General features: G+C 42.7%; 1 long non-coding RNA gene across 1 annotated transcript; it reads left to right on the plus strand.

Annotated features, from left to right (window-relative positions):
- The first annotated feature begins 18,840 nt into the window (after positions 1 to 18,840).
- LOC143961106 (uncharacterized) lies at positions 18,841 to 19,743 on the plus strand. The gene is made up of 2 exons (XR_013270410.1): positions 18,841 to 18,976; positions 19,255 to 19,743. It is a non-coding gene; the product is annotated as an uncharacterized LOC143961106 (long non-coding RNA).
- Positions 19,744 to 21,120: the final 1,377 nt, after the last annotated feature.

Below are 21,120 nucleotides of genomic sequence, written 5' to 3' on the forward strand. Positions count from 1 at the left end.
TATTATAAATGGATTTGTAGAACAAATGAGTCCACAGAATGTAATATAGCACTAGATGGCAGCATAGTCCATTTGAAATGTATTTTACAGATACAACTATACCTATTCCTAGTTCATTTGAAATGTGTTTTTCTTTTGCCCATTTGTAAGGAAAACAATTACAGGGGGTTTACAGCTTTTTGGAGGTCTGTAAGGACAAATTTGAGGGTTTCCTGAGGACTTTATCAACCCTTTTCATGTCCAGGGATAATCAATACCTTATTTTTAAGTTTTAGTATGTACAGGTATACTCTACAGTACTCTTTGCTAATTTAGTAAAACTTTTATTTTACTATTGACACATGCATAATTTATTTGTTTACATACTTGACTTTTTAATTTAAAACAAAAGATCTATTAAAAAATAAGGCTATTTCATTCAAAAATAACTGCCTAAGTTTGTACAAGGAACATAATGTTAGTGTCAAATAACATTTTACAAATCACAGAGTAAATTTATTATTTTTTTTAATAAATTTTGCCTTAAAAATGTATTGAAAAAAAAAACAATTCTTAAAAAAGAATACCACCAAAAAGGCATGTCTTTCCTATCACTTTGATAAGTAATGCCAAAGGTATAGGCAAATTAGTATGCTCATAGCTTAGTTGTGAAAATAGCTCTGGTCTATATGGGGCAAGTATCCATTATTCCCAAAGTAGTTAATTGCCAGTATTTTATATGCTTTATTTTTTTCTTAAAATGACAATCCAGCCGAAATGTCTTTTTTTGATTTGGAATAATATGGGGAAGAGTTAGAACCCATACTGGGTTTTTATTAACATCTTTGCCCTTTCTGGCCAGATATTTGCTCAATTGCTGTTCTAGTTGCAGGTGGTCACTAGGGGAAACCGTACAGCCTAATTTCTCCAATAGGGAAACAGAAAAAGAAAATGTAGAAAAATGGTTAACCTCTCTGGACATTTTATGGCTATCTGTGACCCCATGGGGTTTTTGTGGGTTCAGAGGTGTGTATTTTGATCTACAGTACCACCTTCCCATTTATGAAAATGCATTATCGTAAAAAGGAGCTAGCAGTATGGCGTTTTAGAGCACAGACCGTACTTCAGGCGGTCATGCTCAGACTATTGTGCTATTTTTATTAAAATTGTATTTGTTTAACCACTTTCAGACCGGACCAATTTGCTGGTCAAAGACCAGACCACTTTTTGCGATTCGGCACTGCGTCGCTTTAACTGACAATTGCGCGGTCGTGCGACGTGGCTCCCAAACAAAATTGACGTCCTTTTTTTCCCACAAATAGAGCTTTCTTTTGATGGTATTTGATCACCCCTGCGGTTTTTATTTTTTGCGCTATAAACAAAAATAGAGCGACAATTTTGAAAAAAACGCATTATTTTTTACTTTTTGTTATAATAAATATCCCCCAAAAATATATAAAAAAACATTTTTTTCCCTCAGTTTAGGCCGATATGTATTCTTCTACATATTTTTGGTAAAAAAAATCGCAATAAGCGATTATTGATTGGTTTGCGCAAAAGTTATAGCGTTTACAAAATAGGGATAGTTTTATAGCATTTTTATTAATAATTTTTTTTTTTTTTTACTAGTAATGGCGGCGATCAGCGATTTTTATTGTGACTGTGACATTGTGGGGGACCCATCGGACATTTTTGACACATTTTTGGGACCATTGTCATTTATACAGTAATCACTGCTATATAAATGCAGTGATTCCTGTGTAAATGACACTGGCAGTGAAGGGGTTAACCAGTGGGTGGCAGTGTAGGGGTTAAGTGTTCCTAGGGGTGTGTTACTAACTGTGGGGGGGTTGGGCTTTCATTTAGTGAACACTGATCTCTGCTCCAATCACATGGAGCAGAGATCAGCGTCACTAGTTGCTAGGCAGAAAGGAGAAATGCTGTTTACTCGACATTTCCTCCATTCGGCCGCTCCGTGAGACGATCGCGGGGATGCCCACGGCGATCGAGTCCGCGGGTCCCGCGACCGGACTCACGGGGGTCCCGACCAGCGCGGGAGCGTGCCGCCGGCAGCGCGCTCCCGATGGCAGGGCGGCATTGAATATTGGACGTACCTGTACGCCAATATGCCTGCCCGTGCCATTCTATCGACGTACATCGTCGTGCGCTGGTCGGGAAGTGGTTAAAAAGTTAATGCACTATGAGCTTTTTTCTACATGTCCAACACGCTTATTTTTGAGCACTTCAAGCCAGTGTATAATGTGAATCCCAGCGACTGATCACAACTGGCTGAATTACCCTAGTGGGGACACACACATAAAGATCCTGTTGGAATTTTTTCTTCAGCAGCAGATGGAGTCAGTATTCAGCCTGAGTTCCAGCAAGTGATCACTAACAGTTGTTTTCACATTGTCGGGACACACGCATATAAATCCTTTTAGGATCTTTGGATCTGGTAAGCTGCCATCTATTTATTCCTTAGCATGGTGATGAAGTATTTTTGTATATGTTTGCACTGAACCTTTATGCTGCGTACACACGACCAGACTTTCCGTCATAAAAGCTCCGACAGTCTTTCCAATGGTCTTCTCGACCGAGTTCCAACGGACTTCCGACCGAACGGACTTGCCCACACGCAAATGGACCAAAGTCCGTTAGTTTTGAATGTGATGACATACGACAGGACTTGAAAAGGAGGTTCAATAGCCAGTAGCTAATAGCTGCCCTTACGTCGTATTTGGTCTGTCGGACCAACATACAGACGAACGGTTTTCCTGATAGAAATTGATTCCGTTGGAAAGATTTGAAACATGTTCTATTTTTAGGTCCGTCTGAATTTATGAAGAAAAAAGTCAGATGAAGCCCACACACGATCGTAATATCCGATGGAATGATTCCGTATGACCTTTTCTGCCGGAAAGTCTGGTTGTGTGTACACGGCATTACTCTTGTATTGTTTTGGATGAACATTTTCATTGGATCTAGTAGTTGATTCACAGGTGGACTCATTTTTATACACAAATTTTTTGTCATTGGTGGATGTGAACCCCAAAAAAAGTTTTAATTACAATGACTTACAATGACTTATATCTGTTACAGCAGAGCATGTAATTTCATCTGTGCACAGTCTTGCCACAAAGAGTTAATCCAGCTCTGAGCAATCCTCTTATCTTTTTTTCAGTAAGATAAAAATGGACACACATAGAAATAGGTGTCCTTGCTTCCCTCTTGCTGTGACTGACAGGTGATTTTGATCTCATACACTTTCTTCTTCAGCTCTCCAAGAATTGGCGGCGCCACACCTCAGCATGATTGGGCATGCTGAACTCATGTGGTGACTTTCCTGGGTTTTGACTGGATGTTAGTAATCATGGGGCATAATCCACGAGACCAGCAGAAGTTCAGTGTAAGAAATATCGATGCCTGCCAAAGGAGAGTGTAGAGGTGGACGGGGAGTCTGTTTACTGGACAACAGACCCACCTGCAGAATCTGGAGTATTGCAGGGCTCCAAACAGCTAAGGGGAAATATTTGACAGGCAAGGAAGGATACATGCAGCAAGCATGTATATCCTCATAGATAAGCACTATGGAAGTAACAAATTGATGAAAGTGGTTTTACATCCACTTTAAGGTTGTTCTTAACATAACCATCATTTTGAACTTAGAGTGTTTTTTGCACTCATAACCTTATTTCATTTCAGGACTATTGTTTTTAAGACTTTGTTTCACTGGTCTGTTTCAAGTTTTTTTTTTTTTTTTGTTTACACAAATTTGGTATGCGCATATAAGTCTATGAAATTATATATTTCGTTTTTGCAGCTCACTTTAAGCTTAATACCAAATATCAGTACTTGAGAGACAAGCTACAGCTTTATATAGTAGGATTGTGGTCATGTGATGTGGTGAGGTCAGGTGACACGCTAGATCTACTGCTGTATAACAAGCACACATCTCGCACATTCATCTACTGAGGAGCTTACATTTACTGAAGATACAACAATGTGTTCACTATGGAGTTTCCTGCTACTGGGGACTCTTTGGATAAGCTGTAAGTTTATTTAGCATGCTATTATATTACATATTTAATTTTAGTAAACATACTTTCCAATTGTATCATATTAAAAAAAAAAAAAAAACAGCAATCAAATGTTACATGATACATAGAAACATTTGTCCTTAAAAATTTCCTTATATTCCTATATTGCACAGAATAATTCCTTTTCCAAAGCTGACATTTCGTTTTTACTGTAAATGTGTACTTTTTTACAGAAGCTTTCATTACAATAAACAGTTTCCATCTGTGTCTTGCGAGGACCTTCTTTTAAAGTTTTCATATTTTTAAATGACCACTTGTTTTGCAGTTGTGAATTGTCAGGATTCTGTGGATTACCAAAATGACACCATCACCGTCACAGAAGGAGAAAATGTGGCTCTATATTGTTCTTTTAAAGTGAGTGGTGTTTTTAACGGATTAAGATGGTACAAGGTGGACCCAGGATCCAGACCAGTTCATATCATCAATGGTGTCAGCACAGGGAATACTACAGAAGGAATATTCACACTTGAACTTCAGAGTAGGAGTTGCTTTCTGCACATCCAGCGCCCCGTTGTATCTGACTCTGCACTGTATCTCTGTGCTGTGCATGCACAGTGTGACACAATGATAGGAAAACCTGTGCAAGAACTTCATGGCACTTACTTCAACAGAAATAATGACTGGGGACCATAGGATACTAGCAAAGATGTTTTCAAAACAAATTCACTCGTAGGAACTGCATTTAGTTAAAGAGGAGCTGCAGTCTTCTACCCTAATATGTAAATAAATACTCTACGCTGCCCCAGTGACGACATTCTTTAGAACAAATTGAGACAAAACATGCATAGGGTGGAGTTGGTATGCATGTTGGGGAGCCAGTCTATTTTATTCCAATTCTATTTTTATTTTCAATTATTATAAAGCATTACACATAGTTAAACAATTTCAAACATATATATTACTTACATACATAATAATCACATTTATTATTTTATTTCCTCTTCCCTCCCTCCCAAAAAAAAAAAAAACAGAAAGGAGGAAAGGGGGAAAATGTACATCTAACCTCCCCCCCTCCCCCACTTCTCTCTCCTCTCTCCTCCGCGGATCCCTCCCTCCCCTTTCTTCCCTCCTAATTCCTCAATTTGTTACCAATTTCCTATGCTGTCTCCAGGGAGTCCAAACCAGGAGGCACCTTTCATATGTATCTAATTCTTGTGCTAAAAGTATCTCCATTCTCTCTATGTTATCGATTTCTAGAGCCCATTCATTTATCGTAGGAGACTGGGTTGATCGCCAGTGCCGCGGTATCACAGTTCTTGCCGCCGTCAACCAGTATCCTAAAAGATTCTTTTTAACGTTTTTATATGTTCTTGGTAACATAGAGAGAAGGGTGACTTGTGGTGTATTTGGAATTACCTCCCCAGTGACTGTTGTATATAATTGCATAAGCTTTTCCCAAAATCTAAAAATTAGGGGGCATTCCCACCAAATGTGGAGCAATGTGCCCTTGTCTCTATGGCACCGCCAACATATATCTGATTTTTCTGGGTATATACGATGGAGTGTCACTGGGCTCCAGTACCATCTTGAGAGCAATTTGTAATTCGTCTCTTGTGCTTTAATCGACGGTGATAAACAGTGAGAGAAATTAAATGCCTTCTCCCATTCCCCAACCTCAATTTGAGCGTTGATCTCATTAACCCATTTATTTATATATTCTGAGGACTCCGGGTGATTTTTAATAATAAACATCTTATACAGTACTGATATAACATGATTTGGTTTTTGATCTTGTGTCAGGAGAGTTTCAAGTTGTGTTAAATCTCTACCCAGAGACTTACTTGAATGAATTGTACACCAAAATGACCGCAACTGCCAAAACTCCAACATTTGCATAAGTGATGGTCGCTGTGTAGGGAATAGATTTAATAAAGACGGAATTGTCCCCTGGCATAAAATATTACTCAGTCTATAATGGGATTCCCTATTCCATATAAGAAAACTTGTCCTATTTAATGCCGGTGGAAATAAAGGATTGCCAAATAAAGTTCCAATTTTATAGCTGTTTTGCCCCATATATTCAACACATGAGATGTGAGGGAAGGCATAGACTCTAACAACTCTCGATTTAAATTACTACCAGACAAATCTAACCATGGCAATACCTTTAAATCCAATTGATTCAACCCTTGTTCTATTTTTACCCATTGTTTGGTTTCCAAACAATAAAACCAGTCCACCAGTCTAGTCAAAACAGCCGAGACATAATAATAATATAGATCAGGTGCACCCGCACCTCCTTTCGTTTTTGGTAATGATAATAATTTCTTTTGTAATCTTGGTTTTTTATGTCCCCAAATAAATTTTGTAAAAGCCGATTTAAAGTGGAGAAAAATGATCTAGGGACACCAATTGGGATAGTTTGAAAAAAATACAAAAACCGCGGTATTATATCCATTTTCAATATATTAATCCTCCCAAACCATGAGTATTGCTTAACCACTTGCTTACAGGGCACTTAAACACCTTCCTGCCCAGACCAATTTTCAGCTTTCGGTGCTCTCACAATTTGAATGACAATTACTCAGTCATGCAACACTGTACCCAAATGAATTTTTTGTCCTTTTTTTCCCACAAATAGAGCTTTCTTTTGGTGGTATTTGATCACCTCTGGGGTTTTTATTTTTTGCGCTATAAATGAAAAAAGACCGAAAATTTTGAAAAAAAACGCATATTTCTTTGTTTCTGTGACAGAATTATGCAAATTATTAATTTTTCTTCATAAATTTTGGTCACAATTTATACTGCTACATGTCTTTGGTAAAAATAACCGAAATTAGTGGATATTATTTGGTCTTTGTGAAAGTTAGAGAGTCTACAAGCTGTGGTGCGAATCGCACAAAATTGATCACATCTGATGTACTGGTGGCCTATCTCAGTTCTTGTGACCCGAACAAGCCAGGAAAGTACAAATCCCCCCCAAATGACCCCTTTTTGGAAAGTAGACATTCCAAGGTATTTAGTAAGAGGTATAGTGAGCTTTTTGATGTTGTCATTTTTTTCCCACAATTCTTTGCAAAATTAAGATTTTTCATTTTTTTTTTTCTCCACAAAATTGTCATTGTAATAGGTTATTTCTCTCACGTGGCATGTGTATACCACAAATGACACCCCCCAAAAAATTCTGCTACTCCTCCTGAGTATTACAATACCACATGTGTGGGACTTTTTCACAGCCTGGCCACATAGAGAGGCCCAACATGCAGGTAGCGCCATCATGTGTTCTAGGAACATAAGTTACACATCTAACTTGTTGACTATTTATTACACTTTTGAAGCACCAGGACAATGACACGTGACACTGATGACAGATGGCACTGATACGTGGCAATGATGACAGGTGGCACTGATGACAGATGGCACTAATATGTGGCACTGATGACAGATGGCACTAATATGTGGCACTGATGACGCGTGGCACTTATACGTGGCACTGATGACACGTGGCACTAATACGTGGCACTGATGACACGTGGCACTGAAACGTGGCACCGATGACAGATGGCACTAATACGTGGCACTAATACATGGCACCGATGACGCGTGACACTGATGACAGATGGCACTGATAAGTGGCATTGATGACACGTGACACTGACAACAGATGGCACGTGACACTGACAGGTGGCACTGATGACAAATGGCACTGATACGTGGCACTGATGACAGATGGCACTATGTAGCACTGATGACACGTGGCACTGGGGGCAGGTGGCACTGGGGGCAGGTGGCACTGGGGGCAGGTGGCACTGACGGCAGGTGGCACTGGGGTGGATGGCACTGGGGGCAGGTAGCACTGGGGTGGATGGCACTGGGGGCAGGTAGCACTGGGGTGGATGGCACTAGGGGCAGGTAGCACTGGGGTGGATGGCACTAGGGGCAGGTAGCACTGGGGTGGATGGCACTGGGGGCAGGTAGCACTGGGGTGGATGGCACTGGGGGCAGGTAGCACTGGGGTGGATGGCACTGGGGCAGATGGCACTGCTGGGGGCGGATGGCACTGCTGGGGGTGGATGGCACTGCTGGGGGCGGATGGCACTGCTGGGGGCGGATGGCACTTTTTATTTCATTTTTTTAATTTATTTTTTTTCCACAATCAGAACGGCTGCCGCTGCAGCCGTTCATCTCTCCCCTCTCGCACTGTCTGTGCGAGGAAGGAGAGCGGCGCTGCGAGATGATCTCATATGTTTACATATGAGATCATCTCCCATTGGACACGCCGATCACGCTGTAAACGGCCGCTGTGATTGGCCGTTTACAGCGATCTGTGTTTGCCTGTCCCCGGGGGACACGGCGAACACAGAACTTCCGCGATGCGCGCCCGCGGCGGCGCGCATTGCGGAAGTAAACATCAGGTCGTCCAGGGACGACCGCCCGGACGAACGCGCCTGCTCTACGGCCGTCATTCGGCTATAGGGCGGGCGCGAGGAGGTTAACATCATATTTTTTTAGATCTTGTAAGGTATGTTGCAGAAGAGGAACATAGTTCATTGAGTATAAATGATTTGAGTCCGGGGTGATTTTAACACCTAAATATTTTACAGCTGCAGAGCAAATCCTAAACATAAAATTAGCTCTCAAAATTGCAACCTGTTCGGGTACGAGCGACACATTAAGGATTTCTGATTTTGATACATTTACTTTAAAATTGCTCAGTTTCCCAAACCGCTGGAATTCAGATAACACAGAGGGAATTGCAATGTGTGGATTAGTGATATAAAGTAATAGATCATCAGCAAACAAAGCCATTTTTATTTTGTGCATACAATGCCTGTTTACTCTTTGTGCTTGTAAGTATAATACTTTTATAATAAATCAGGATTTTAGACAGTGCACAATGAGTGTCCTGCTTCCTCTTTTCATGTAAACCTTACTCCATATGTTGCGAGTATGTTGCTCTACCTCGCTGTGGAAGGTGGTCTAGGAAGCATGCACTAAGAGAGTATACTGATATCTGAAATTCCCAGTGGCTTGCAGTTGGAGCCGTGTTGCTTTATCCCAAATGAGGGTTTTCACCAAGGCACAGTCAGACCTTGTAATGAGGCTTAAAGTGATTGTAAAGGTAAAATTAAAAAATAAAAAAAATAACAAACATATCATACTTACCTTCACTATGCAGCTCGTTTTGCACAGAGTGGCCTGTTCCTCTGGGATCCCTCGGCAGCTCTCCCGGATCCTCCCCACATCTGATAACCCCCTCGGAGAAACGCTTCCCTGAGGGGGTTACCTTGTGGGCGCACTCCCGAGTCCAGCATTCGGCTTACATAGAGGCCAAATACAGGACTCAACCCCACCCCCCCGGCGCTTGCGTCATTGGATTTGATTGACAGCAGCGGGAACCAATGACTGCGCTGCTATCAATCTATCCAATCAAGAGCCGAGAACCCTGGGCAGAGACACAACGCGTCCGGTGGGTGAAGTTCGAGGGGTTCAGGTAAGTAAATTGGGAGGCTGGGGGGCCGGTCACTGACATTAGTTTTTTCACCTTAATGCATAGGATGAATTAAGGTGAAAGAACACGAACCTTTACAACCCCTTTAATATCTGGTAAGAGGTGCAGGCTCCAAACCGCAGCAGAGCTTTGCGGGCGGTTGTAACCCTTTTTTGGTCGCTAGCGGGGGTTAAAACTGCCCTGCTAGTGGCCGAAAAGCGCCGCTAAAACAACGGTAAAGCGCTGCTAAATATAGCGCCGCTTTTCCGCCAGCACTCCCAGCGCCTCAGTGTGAAAGTAGTCTTAGGCTACTTTCACACTGAGGCGCTGGGCGTGCTGGCGGTAAAGCGGCAATATATTTGGCGGTGCTTTACCGTCATTTTATCGGCACTTTTCGCCTGCTAGCGGGCGGGTTTGGAGTGCTGCCCCATTGTTTTCAATGGGAAGGGGCACTTTAGGAGCGGTAAATAAACCGCTCCTACATCGCTCCAAAGATGCGGTTTGCAGGACATTTTTTAGCGTCCTGCAAGCGTACCACTCCAGTGTGAAAGCCCTCGGGCTTTCACACTGAAGAGAAAGAAGCGGTTGTTTGAGGGCACTTTGCAGGCACTATTTTTAGCACTCCAGTGCCTGCAAAGCGCCTCAGTGTGAAAGGGTCCTTACTGATGCTGTCCTTGCATTACAATTTATTATGCCTTTTGTCATGAACAGAAATGTAGATTTCTTTAACCTCTGACACTTTGAGACATCCGAGCTGCCCCCTTCTGGCCTACCAGGATGTCTGTCTGGCCATTAAAGCCTTCAGCACTCTGTTAGTGACAGCAGGGAACAGGTTGAGGTTTTTTTAGCCTCTGGTAAGCTTTGATTTCACTGATGTCACTGATAATGTCAGGAACTCTCCCACACAGAAATACAGCCATTGGAAGCTTCACAGGTAGCAGCCAGACACCTTGATGACATCAGGGCCAGTACAAAGCCTACTACAAATAGCCTCTGACAAGTAAAGAACACTAGAGAGATATTACTGACAAAGGGCATGACTGATTGCTATAGCAAGAGCAGCATAAGAAAGTAATACTTTAAAACATTTTATGGATGTTGGCAGCATGTGTCTATAAAAAAATGAAAATAACACAAAAGATTACACATCTGGCAGTGAGAGTATCTTGTGAGTGCAGAGCATCATGGACCAGTCTCCTGAGGGAGCAACAACATGCAGAGTATAATGATGCATCATTAAATGCCACCCAGTTTTGGAGGAAGAGGATCCTGTGTTGCATGAGATCAGTGACTAGCCCTACGGACATCATAAAAATTTAAAGTGGAACTAAAGTCTCTATATTTACCTGTCCAACAGTCCTGTGCCAGTGCTGGCATCTTCTTCTGAATGCCAGTCTTCGGGCCAGTTTATTGGCCAGCAGGGAATAGATCACTCCTGCGCATGTGCCAACTGCTCCCACCCCCTTCACAGCCCGGGACTTTACTGAGCACTAGAGGGGCAGAGCATAGAGCTGGATATTGACAGTCACCGTTCTCTGCTCACAGAAGGCTGAGAACTTAGTGATTAGTGCTCATGTGGTCACTCAGCTCTCGGGCTTAGAGCCAGTGGAGGACAGCTGTATGTATGCTTGCTTTTTTAATTTATTTTTTTGTTAAATCTTTATTTTTAATTTAAATTCAAAAATAAAAGAAAATTTGCAAATAAGATGTAAGAAGCATAAAGGTACACATCAACATAGGGTTTAGGCATACAAGCAAAATAAAGGACATTTGCTACCAGCATAAATGGATAAAAAAAAAAAATTTGTACTCTGAAAACAACATATTGTTATCCATGTCAGGTGTGTATTGTCTGGGGAGCCTACGCCAAGGCTCTCCCCAAACCTATCATGAGACAGGAAGCAATGAGCATAAAGGAAAAGAGCAGAGCGGAGATTAGATGGTACCAAATAAAGACCACACTTCTCCTATAAGAAGAATACATTTCTTCAATATTTCTATAATTTGTTTTACAGAACAAAAATGATTGACTTAGATTGACTGACATGACAAAGTTGAAATACAGCCTGTGATCAATTTGTTACAAACATATATGAAAATTACAAAATTTGATGTACTGTTTTTCATAGAAATATACATGGCATGGCTGTCAGCTAAGATCAGTCCTAAATGCAAGGTTTCATGTATAAAAAATAAGCATAATATGTATTATAGAATAGACTAAAACAAACAAATTAGTGTACATATAAATGGCAGACAAATATATTCACCCTCTGACTGCCATTATTCAGTATCTGATGTGTTAGAGAAGACATATACATTTTTCTAGAGCTAATAAGTTGAAACTCAATGCATTTATGTAAATATTTATTGTGTACCATATAAGACATCCAATTTACTATAAAGCACTTTCACCTCAAAATTGCTGACAATTCACACAGTGAAAAATGACAAAACGTACTTTCTGCAACACTTACCTTATTTATAAAGGTGTCAATATTATTTGTCTTGCTAATCAACATGACTAATTTAAAACAAGGTTTGTATGATGGAGAATGACTTTTGTAATTAAAATGTAACTGTCCCCTATGAAGTGTTCTGAACTTTTTATTCTCTCAATCAATGTTTACATTTTTGCTTTAATAATAAAAAAAATACATTGAAAAAAAGCATGCCCTTCCTCTCAGACAGTACCAGCATGGGATATTTTGTCAGTGACATGAAGAAAGTGACCATGCAGCAACCATTCATGTTGATACCAACCCCCTTGCCCTTCAGCACTGGGGCGGATGCATTGAAAGGATAGCCAAAAAAAAACCTCTGCACCATGGTCATCAATGTCCTCAGAGCAGAGGAGAGTGATCTGTCTATTTTGAACAGTATTTGAAACCCACAATGCACGTGGGTTTAAAAAGTTTAAAAAAAAAATCAGGAACACAATATAGTGCTACCCCCACAACAGATGCTTTTTTAATTTGGGTTCTCAACTCAAAGAACAACCTCAGCCCCTTTGACACATCCAGTTAATAATGTTGGAGCGAACTGTTCCGGCCAAGCAAATGTTCGGCCTAAACTTCACCGACGAACATCTGAATTTCCTGTGCGTTCGGCAGGATGTTCGCCCGCCGAGTGCACAGTCAATATTTTGTTAAGGAGTGGGGCGGGGAAGCCAGTCACCACATAACAAATGAGTCATCAGCTGTCAGCAGGCTTCCATTCATTAAATCCATACCAGACCAGATCCTCAATATTCAACATAGGAATCCATAGGCTTTTCTGATTATAGTTCTCCCTCTGCTGGCTGGAGGGGATAGTGCAACACACCATTCAGTAAACTTATTGTAAAGAGGACAATGTCTCATTCTCCATATTTCTGTAGTCCAGTACCTGGCTATATTTAAGTTATTTTTACCTTCAAGCGCCCAGAAGATTTCAGAGATGCACACTTTTCTAGCACATGATCCAAAACAGGCATCAAATGCAAAGAAAATGAGCACTATGATGATTTTAAGGGACTTAATTGACCACACCTTATATAATAGTAAACTATGACGATTGGTAGTCAGTGAAGCCTCAAACTATTTTCCAGTTCTGAAAACCATGAAATTCATAAGGACTGTTGCTAAATTGGCAGGGACTGCATGCTCGTCTTCTTGCCATGATGATACCATTCTGCAATTTTGGTGCATCAGGCTGGTATTGTCTTGGGGAAAGCGCAGTATTTACAGTATATTAAACATTGTTTAATTAAAACATGTGTAGCACTAACCCCCAAAGGAGCTGCTGGTTTTTACTGGGCTTACCATTACCTGACCTTCTTTATGGTGTCCGTCTTAGGGGTCACGTTGTAGAGTGGATTTAAGAATATGGCTCCGACACTAAGTCTTTTTTTTGTTGTGTTTATTTAACAAAACACACACTTTTGCAATAGAGGGGTAGAGGGTAAGGGGAATTCATGTATCTTCGTAGTTTTGCGGGTTATAGGTATTTCCTTGATCCAGAGGACAATAAGTTCCACAAGCTGGATCTAGCAATCACCGGATAGGCCTCTCTCACTGACCTAGCAGCCTGCGAGATACTCATACAAAGTCTCTGCCACAGACTTAATAAATTTAGCGATCTTGTCATGCAATCCTCTACCACAGGAAGGCACAATAAGCTTCTGTTTGCAAAGGTTAAAGAGTTTCCCCACAGTACCTGAATCTTTCAGCTGGCCCGACGATATTGTACGGTAAGCAACTCGGGATGCATCCTCCAACTGAGTCTCTAGGCTTCTCCATGAGGCACCAGCCTTATTGCTCAGTCCTCCTCAGAAAAGTCCTCCCCTGGATCCTCCAGTTGCTTGGCTTCTCCTTGCAAGCAAGACAGCACAGGATCATCTCTGGATCAGTAGGTTCCAGAGCCCCTGGGCCTACCCTTCAGTTGTGGAACATCAGGCTTGTTATATTTCCAACACTTACTGGTAGTGACAGCGTCACCCATGGTGAAGTGGAAATTAGCACAAACCAGCCAAACTGGTACAGAAGCCAGAACCTAAGCACAATTATGTCCTGTACACAGGATCTCACATTGTCAGACAAAAAAAATCAGATCGAACTTTTTTTGATAGTTTGTAGAGAATTACGATCAGACAAAGTGCCATGCATGCTCAGATCAAATTAGGAGACCAAAGCTATTGGCTACTAGCCTCAACGTAGTCCCGTCGTAACGAGCGAACGCCATGCAGGATGCATCCTAACTGAGTCTCCAGGCTTCTCCAGCCTTATTGCTCGGTCCTCCTCAAAAAAGTCCTCCCCTGGATCCTCCAGTTGCTTGGCTTCTCCCCGCAGGCAAGACAGCACAGGATCATCTCTGGATCAGTAGGCCCCAGAGCCTCTGGGCCTACCCTACCCCTGTGGAGCCTCAGGCTAGTCGGCCCTGAGACATTGATAAAGGCAGCACACACCTCAGGCCAGGAGGGCCACGAGGTCGGGGAAAACGAACCCCAAAAAGACCCCACAAAATTGCGTCAGTACCTTAAATACTCTTACCCAGAATGCACAGCGGGTAGACCACTCCCACCGAGCTGTTTCTGAGTAAAAGGGGTACCCAATACATTTGGCTTGTTGTATTTCCAACACTTACCGGTGGTGACAGCGACACCCATGGTCAAATGGAAATTAGCACAAACCAGCCAAACTGGTACAGAAGCCAGAACCTAAGCACAATTAGTCTGAACCAAACTGCAGTTTCAGACAAACTTAAAGTGGTTGTAAACCCTTACAACACACTTTGACCTACAGGTAAGCCTAGATTAACCACCTCAATACAGTGCACTTACACCCCCTTCCTGACCAGACCAATTTTCAGCTTTCAGTGCTCTCACAGTTTGAATGACAATTACTTAGTCATGCAACACTGTACCCATATGAAACTTGCGTCCTTTTTTCCACACAAATAGAGCTTTCTTTTAGTGGTATTTAATCACTAGTGGGTTTTTTATTTTTTGTGCTATAAATAAAATAAAACGTAAATTTTGTGAAAAAATTCCCTTTTCTTTGTTTCTGTCATACATTTTTGCTAATTAGTAATTTTTCTTCATACATTTTGTCCAAAATTTATACTGCTACATATCTTTGGTAAAAATAACCCACATTAGTGTATATTATTTGGTCTTTGTGAAAGTTATAGAGTCTACAATCTATGGTGCCAATCGCTGAAAATTGATCACATCTGATCAGGCCTTCAGTACATCAGGTGTATCTAATTTCTTGAGACACTAACAAGTCAGGAAAGTACAAATACCCCCCAAATGACCCCATTTTTACAAAGTAGACATTCCAAGGTATTAAGTAAGTAGCATGGTGAGTTTTTTTAAGTTGTCATTTTTTCCCACAATTCTTCGCAAAATGAAGATTTTTTTATTATTACTATTTTTTTTTTTACAAAATTGTCATATTATCAGGTTATTTCTCACACACAGCATATGCATACAACAAATTACACCCCAAAATACATTCTTCTACTCTTCCCGAGTATGACAATACCACATGTGTGAGACTTTTACACAGCCTGGCCACATACAGAGCACCAACATTGATGTAGTACCTTCAGACACTCTACAAGCAAAAATGACGCATCTCATTTCTCAACCACCTATTACATTTTTGAAGGCCCTGGAGTACCAGGACAATAGAATTTCCCATAAAATGACCCCATTTTGGAAAGAAAACACCCCAATTTATAATCTGTGAGGCATAATGAGTCTTTTGAATGGTTCATTTTTTTCCAGAAGTTTTTGGAATATGTGGAAAAAAATTAAAACACATATTTTTTTTACACAAAGTTGTCAATTTATAAGATATTTCTAACACATAGCATGTATATAGCAAAAATTACACCCCAAAACACATTCTGCTACTCCTCCCAAGTATTGCGATACCACATGTGTAGGAATTTTACACAGCCTGGCCACATAGAGAGGCCGAACATTGAAGTAGTACTTTCAGGCATAAATGACTCATCTCATTTCATTCCTACCTATCACACTTTTGAAGGTCCTGGACTACCAGGACAGTGAAATTACCCACAAAATGACCCCATTTTGGAAAGAAAACACCCCAACGTATATTCTATGAGACATGGGCTGCAAATAGGTACTTGGGTACTCTGATGGTCTGGAGATAGGTACTCTGGTACTCTGATGGCCTGGTGACAGGTACTCAGGTACTCTGATGGCCTGGTGACAGGTACTTGGGTACTCTGATGGCCTGGTGACAGGTACTCAGGTACTCTGATGGCCTGGTGACAGGTACTCGGGTACTCTGATGGCCTGGTGACAGGTACTCGGGTACTCTGATGGCTTGGTGACTGGTATTTGGGTACTCTGAAGGGCGGTGACAGATACTCAGGTACTCATATGGACTGTGACAGGTACTCGGGTACTAAAATGAACTGTGACAGGTACTCAGGTACTCAGATGAACTGTGACAGGTACTCAGGTACTCAGATGAACTGTGATGGCTACTCAGATGGACTAGGACAGATACTCAGGTACTCATATGGACTGTGACAGGTACTCGGGCACTAAGATGAACTGTGACAGGTACTCAGGTACTCAGATGAACTGTGACAGGTACTTGGGTACTCAGATGGACTGGGACAGGTACTCGGGTACTCAGATGGACTGGGACAGGTACTCGGGTACTCAGATGGGCTGTGACGGGTACTCGGGTACTCTGATGGGCTGTGACAGGTACTCGGGTACTCTGATGGGCTGTGACAGGTGCCCGGATACTCGGATGAACCGTGACAGGTACTCGGGTACTTTGATGGGATGTGACAGCTACTCGGATGAACCGTGACAGGTACTCGGGTACTTTGATGGGCTGTGACAGGTACTCGGGTACTTTGATGGGCTGTGACAGGTACTCGGGTACTTTGATGGGCTGTGACAGGTACTCGGGTACTCTGATGGACCGTGACAGATACTCGGGTACCATGATGGACCGTGACAGGTATTTGGAGTACCCTGATGGACCGTGACAGGTACTCAGATACTCTGATGGACTGTGACAGGTACTCGGGTACCCTGATGGACCGTGACAGGTACTCGGGTACTCTGATGGACCGTGACAGGTACTCAGGTACTCTGATGGACCGTGACAGGTACTCGGGTACTCTGATGGACCGTGACAGGTACTCGGGTACTCTGATGGGCCGTGACGGGTACTCTGATGTGCCGTGACAGGTACTCGGGTACTCTGATGGGCTGTGGCAGATATTCGGGTACTATGATGGACTGTGACAGGTTCTTGGGTCTTCTGATGGACTGTGGCAGGTACTCGGGTACTCTGATGGGCCGTGACAGGTACTCGGGTACTCTGATGGGCTGGGACAGGTACTCAGATGAACTGTGACAGGTACTCGGGTACTCAGATGGATTGGGACAGGTACTCAAATACTCTGATGGACTGTGACAGGTACTCTGATGGACTGTGATTGACAGGTACTATGAGGGGTGGTGACAGGTCCTCTTTATTGGGGGGGGCAATCAGTGTGATTGGTGTACACTGTAGGCGGTAACGAGATGTTACCGCAATCCCCTGCTCACACACGCAGTTTGTTAGTGATCGGCTGTGAAAGGATCACAGCCGATCACGTGGGTAAACTACCAATGGCTGTTTACCAGCGTCGGTGACGAGCAGTGTTCCCGGGGAACACGCCGCCACTGACGTGCACGGGCAGCACGCTCGCGATCGCGCACATGCGCCGTGCACAGTGGGGTGTGACCATCTGTGATCGGCCGTGACTTCATCACGGCCGATCACGTGGTAAACAGCCATAACCAATGGCTGTTCACCCCCTTCGGTGGCGAGCGGTGTCTCCATGAAACGCCGCCACCGAAGAAACAGGGATGCGCGCGCATTCCCTGTTTAAACGGGAGGCCATCATATGACGGCCTCCCGCCACAATAGGTGCGCCGCCTGGCCGTCATTTGACTGCCGGCGGTCAGAAAGTGGTTAAGGCTTACCTATAGGTCCAAGAAATACACCTACACGGTTTAGGAGATATTTGGCGAAAGACAGGCACCGTTGTCTGCGGCGCATGCACCGTAGACAGCGGCGTGCAGGCGCACTGAGCACTGCACCGTCAACGGCGAATATGCCGCGCTCGGTGGCTCCTGTGCACATGTGCGGGAGTGACTTCATTGCGGCTTCGCCGAATGACAGCGGTGGAGCAGCGAGACCCACCGAGAAGATGGATGCGCCGGACTACAGGGGGCAGCGGTGACATCGCTGGCTCCTGTGTCAGGTAAGTGACACATAATGGACTACTATGTGATGCATAGTAGTCCATTATGCTTTACCTTTGCAGGGAATGAAAGAGGAAGTAAACTCATCAGGGTTTACTTCCTCTTTAAATTTAGAAAAATACTAGCATCGGTATTGAAAATACAAGCGCTACACATGTAAATGAATAAATGCAATATTAAATATAAACGTAACTCTGGGAAGTGGGGAAGATATAGAATTGAATAGCGGGAAAAAAAAAAGAAGAAAGGGATCTCATAGCCCCCCAAGGACCCTGAACAAGGGACAAAACACTTATATGTTTTGGAACTGAAATTCATGGTAGGATGCACATATCCAAGACAGGGTTCCCAGACATTTGGTTGTTAGTCATTGAAGATACTAAAATGTTTCTCACTGACAAGCAGCACATTATTGCTTTCTTTTCAACAGAGTAACATAGTTTACCAGAGTACAATGTATAAATTATCTATAAAACACATTGCATTGTACAAAGATTGCAGTCTTGTGATCTGGTGACAATGTAGGCCAGGTGACACCATTCTGCATCCTGTGATGAATGACTACCTTCGCTCTCATCTTGTACAGCACACATCACATTTATCTTACACGCAGAAGAGACACAATAATGTACTCTGTATGGAGTTTGGTTTTCCTGAAGATTTTCTGGATTTCCTGTAAGTTAATCTTTCCAGGGACAATCACATCTTTCATCATGTCAGCTTCCTAAATGTTTATTTTTATTAATTACCCAAATAACAAATGTTAAGAGCAGTGACAGTTTATAGAGAATTTCCTTTGATAAGTTCCTATTACATCCTATACATTATTTTTTTTACATTTTATAATTTCTTCTAGCTGCATTCAAAATCAGAAGTAAACAAAATATTTAGTGGACAGCGATGATGCAATGTGCGGAACTCTTAATACAAAGTCTTCATTTCTTGTTTTTCAGCTGTGCATTGCCAGGATTCCGTAGATTACCAGAACAGCACCATCACCATCACAGAGGGAGAAAATGTGACTCTATATTGTGGATATAAAACATCTGGTTTCTATGGGTTAAGCTGGTACAGGCTGAACCCTGGAGGTGGTCCAGATCTCATCATAAATGCTCCTTCAGAACAGAGCAAACCAGAAGGAAGATTCACTGTTATATTCCCAAACAAGGGCAGCTGTTTACTGTACATCCAGGACCCCATTGTATCTGACTCTGCATTGTATCTCTGCTCGCTGCGAGCACAGTGTATGAACCGACAGGAAGACCTGTGCAAGAACTTCATCTACATATAACCACCTTTCCTATGCCTGTGTATAGTTAAAGAGCTCACCTTCACAGGCTTCTACAGAATTACTTTTTAGATAAAACATTTTTTTTTTTAAATGTGTACACATGATAAATAAATATCATACTTTACTGTTCTGCCAAGTGTAATAACCTCAATTGAGACATTATTCAGGTTATTTATTCGGTGCATAATTATAGTTGCTGTTTTTATTATTGTTATTAATCATCTGAGTCATGCAATGGATACGCATTTCAACAAAGTGGTTGTAAAGGGAATAAAAAAAAAATAAAATAATAACAAACATGTTATACTTACCTCCACTGAGCAGCTTGTTTTGCACAGAGTGGCCCCAAACCTGGTCTTCTGGGGTCCCCCCCCCCGGCGGCTGTCTCGGCTTCCCCCCGCAAGTACTTCTCACGGTCATGCGAGCTCCCTTGAATGGTGAGAAGTACTTGCGGGCGCGCTCCCGTGATACAGCCGGTGGCTATAGCTGCTCACTGTATCACTCGACCCAGCTCACCGGCTTGCCGCGTCATTGGATGTGATTGACAGCAGCGTGAGCCAATGGCTGCGCTGGATTCAATCCATCAACTATTTCAATCCATCAACTCTAGCCAATCAACGTCCAGGCTGAGCGGTGAAGAGGATGTCGGAGGCGAGCACGGGACTTTCGAGGGGTCAGGTAAGTAAAACAGGGGGGCTGGGGGGCCGGCACTGTCAGATATTTTTTCACCTTAATGCATAGAATGCATCAAGGTGAAAAAATGTTTACCTTTACCTTTAAAGTGACCCTTTATTCCACCAAAATGCACCCAGTACAGATCTCTCTCCCCCAAATCTATCCAGTACAGATGTTTCTCTTCACCCAAGATCCACCCATTACACATCTCTCTCACTTCTCTAAATCCACCCAGTACAGATCTCTCTCTCCCCACAATTCGCCACAGTAAAGATCTCTTTTTCCCTAAATTCCCCAAGTAGATATCTCTCTGCCCCCTAATCCCCCCAGTACAGATATTTCTCTCCCCACATTTCGCCGCAGTAAAGATCTTGCCCCCCCCCCAAATCTCCAAGGTACAGATCTCTCTTTCCACAAAAATACCCCAGTACATATCTCCCTCCACATTCTCCCACCACCCTCCAAATCCATCCAGTATCAATCTCTCTTCCAGCCCCGAAATCCCCACAATACAGATCTATCTATCCATCCAGTACAGATATCCCTTTCGACCCCTAATTTCATACAGTAGAAATTTCTCTCCCCCTCACCACCCCCCCCCCCCCCCAGTTCCACCCAGTACAGGCCCCCATCCCACCAAAATTATCCCAGTACAGATCCCCTCCACCAAAATCTACCCAGTAAAGATGTCACCCACCAAATTCCCCCAGTTTCATCACTCACCTCACAGTACAGTTCCCCCTGTCCCCTAAATTTTCTCCAGTACAGAGCACTAGATGCCCTAGATGGTGCACAGATGAACTGTGATGTGGAAAAATTGAACCAGCAGTGGGAGGGGATTAAAACTTGAGCA

Source organism: Lithobates pipiens, unplaced genomic scaffold, assembly GCF_037356315.1.
Source record: "Lithobates pipiens isolate NorthernLeopardFrog02 unplaced genomic scaffold, aLitPip1_a1.2 Scaffold_11, whole genome shotgun sequence".
In the NCBI taxonomy this organism is placed as follows: domain Eukaryota; kingdom Metazoa; phylum Chordata; class Amphibia; order Anura; family Ranidae; genus Lithobates; species Lithobates pipiens.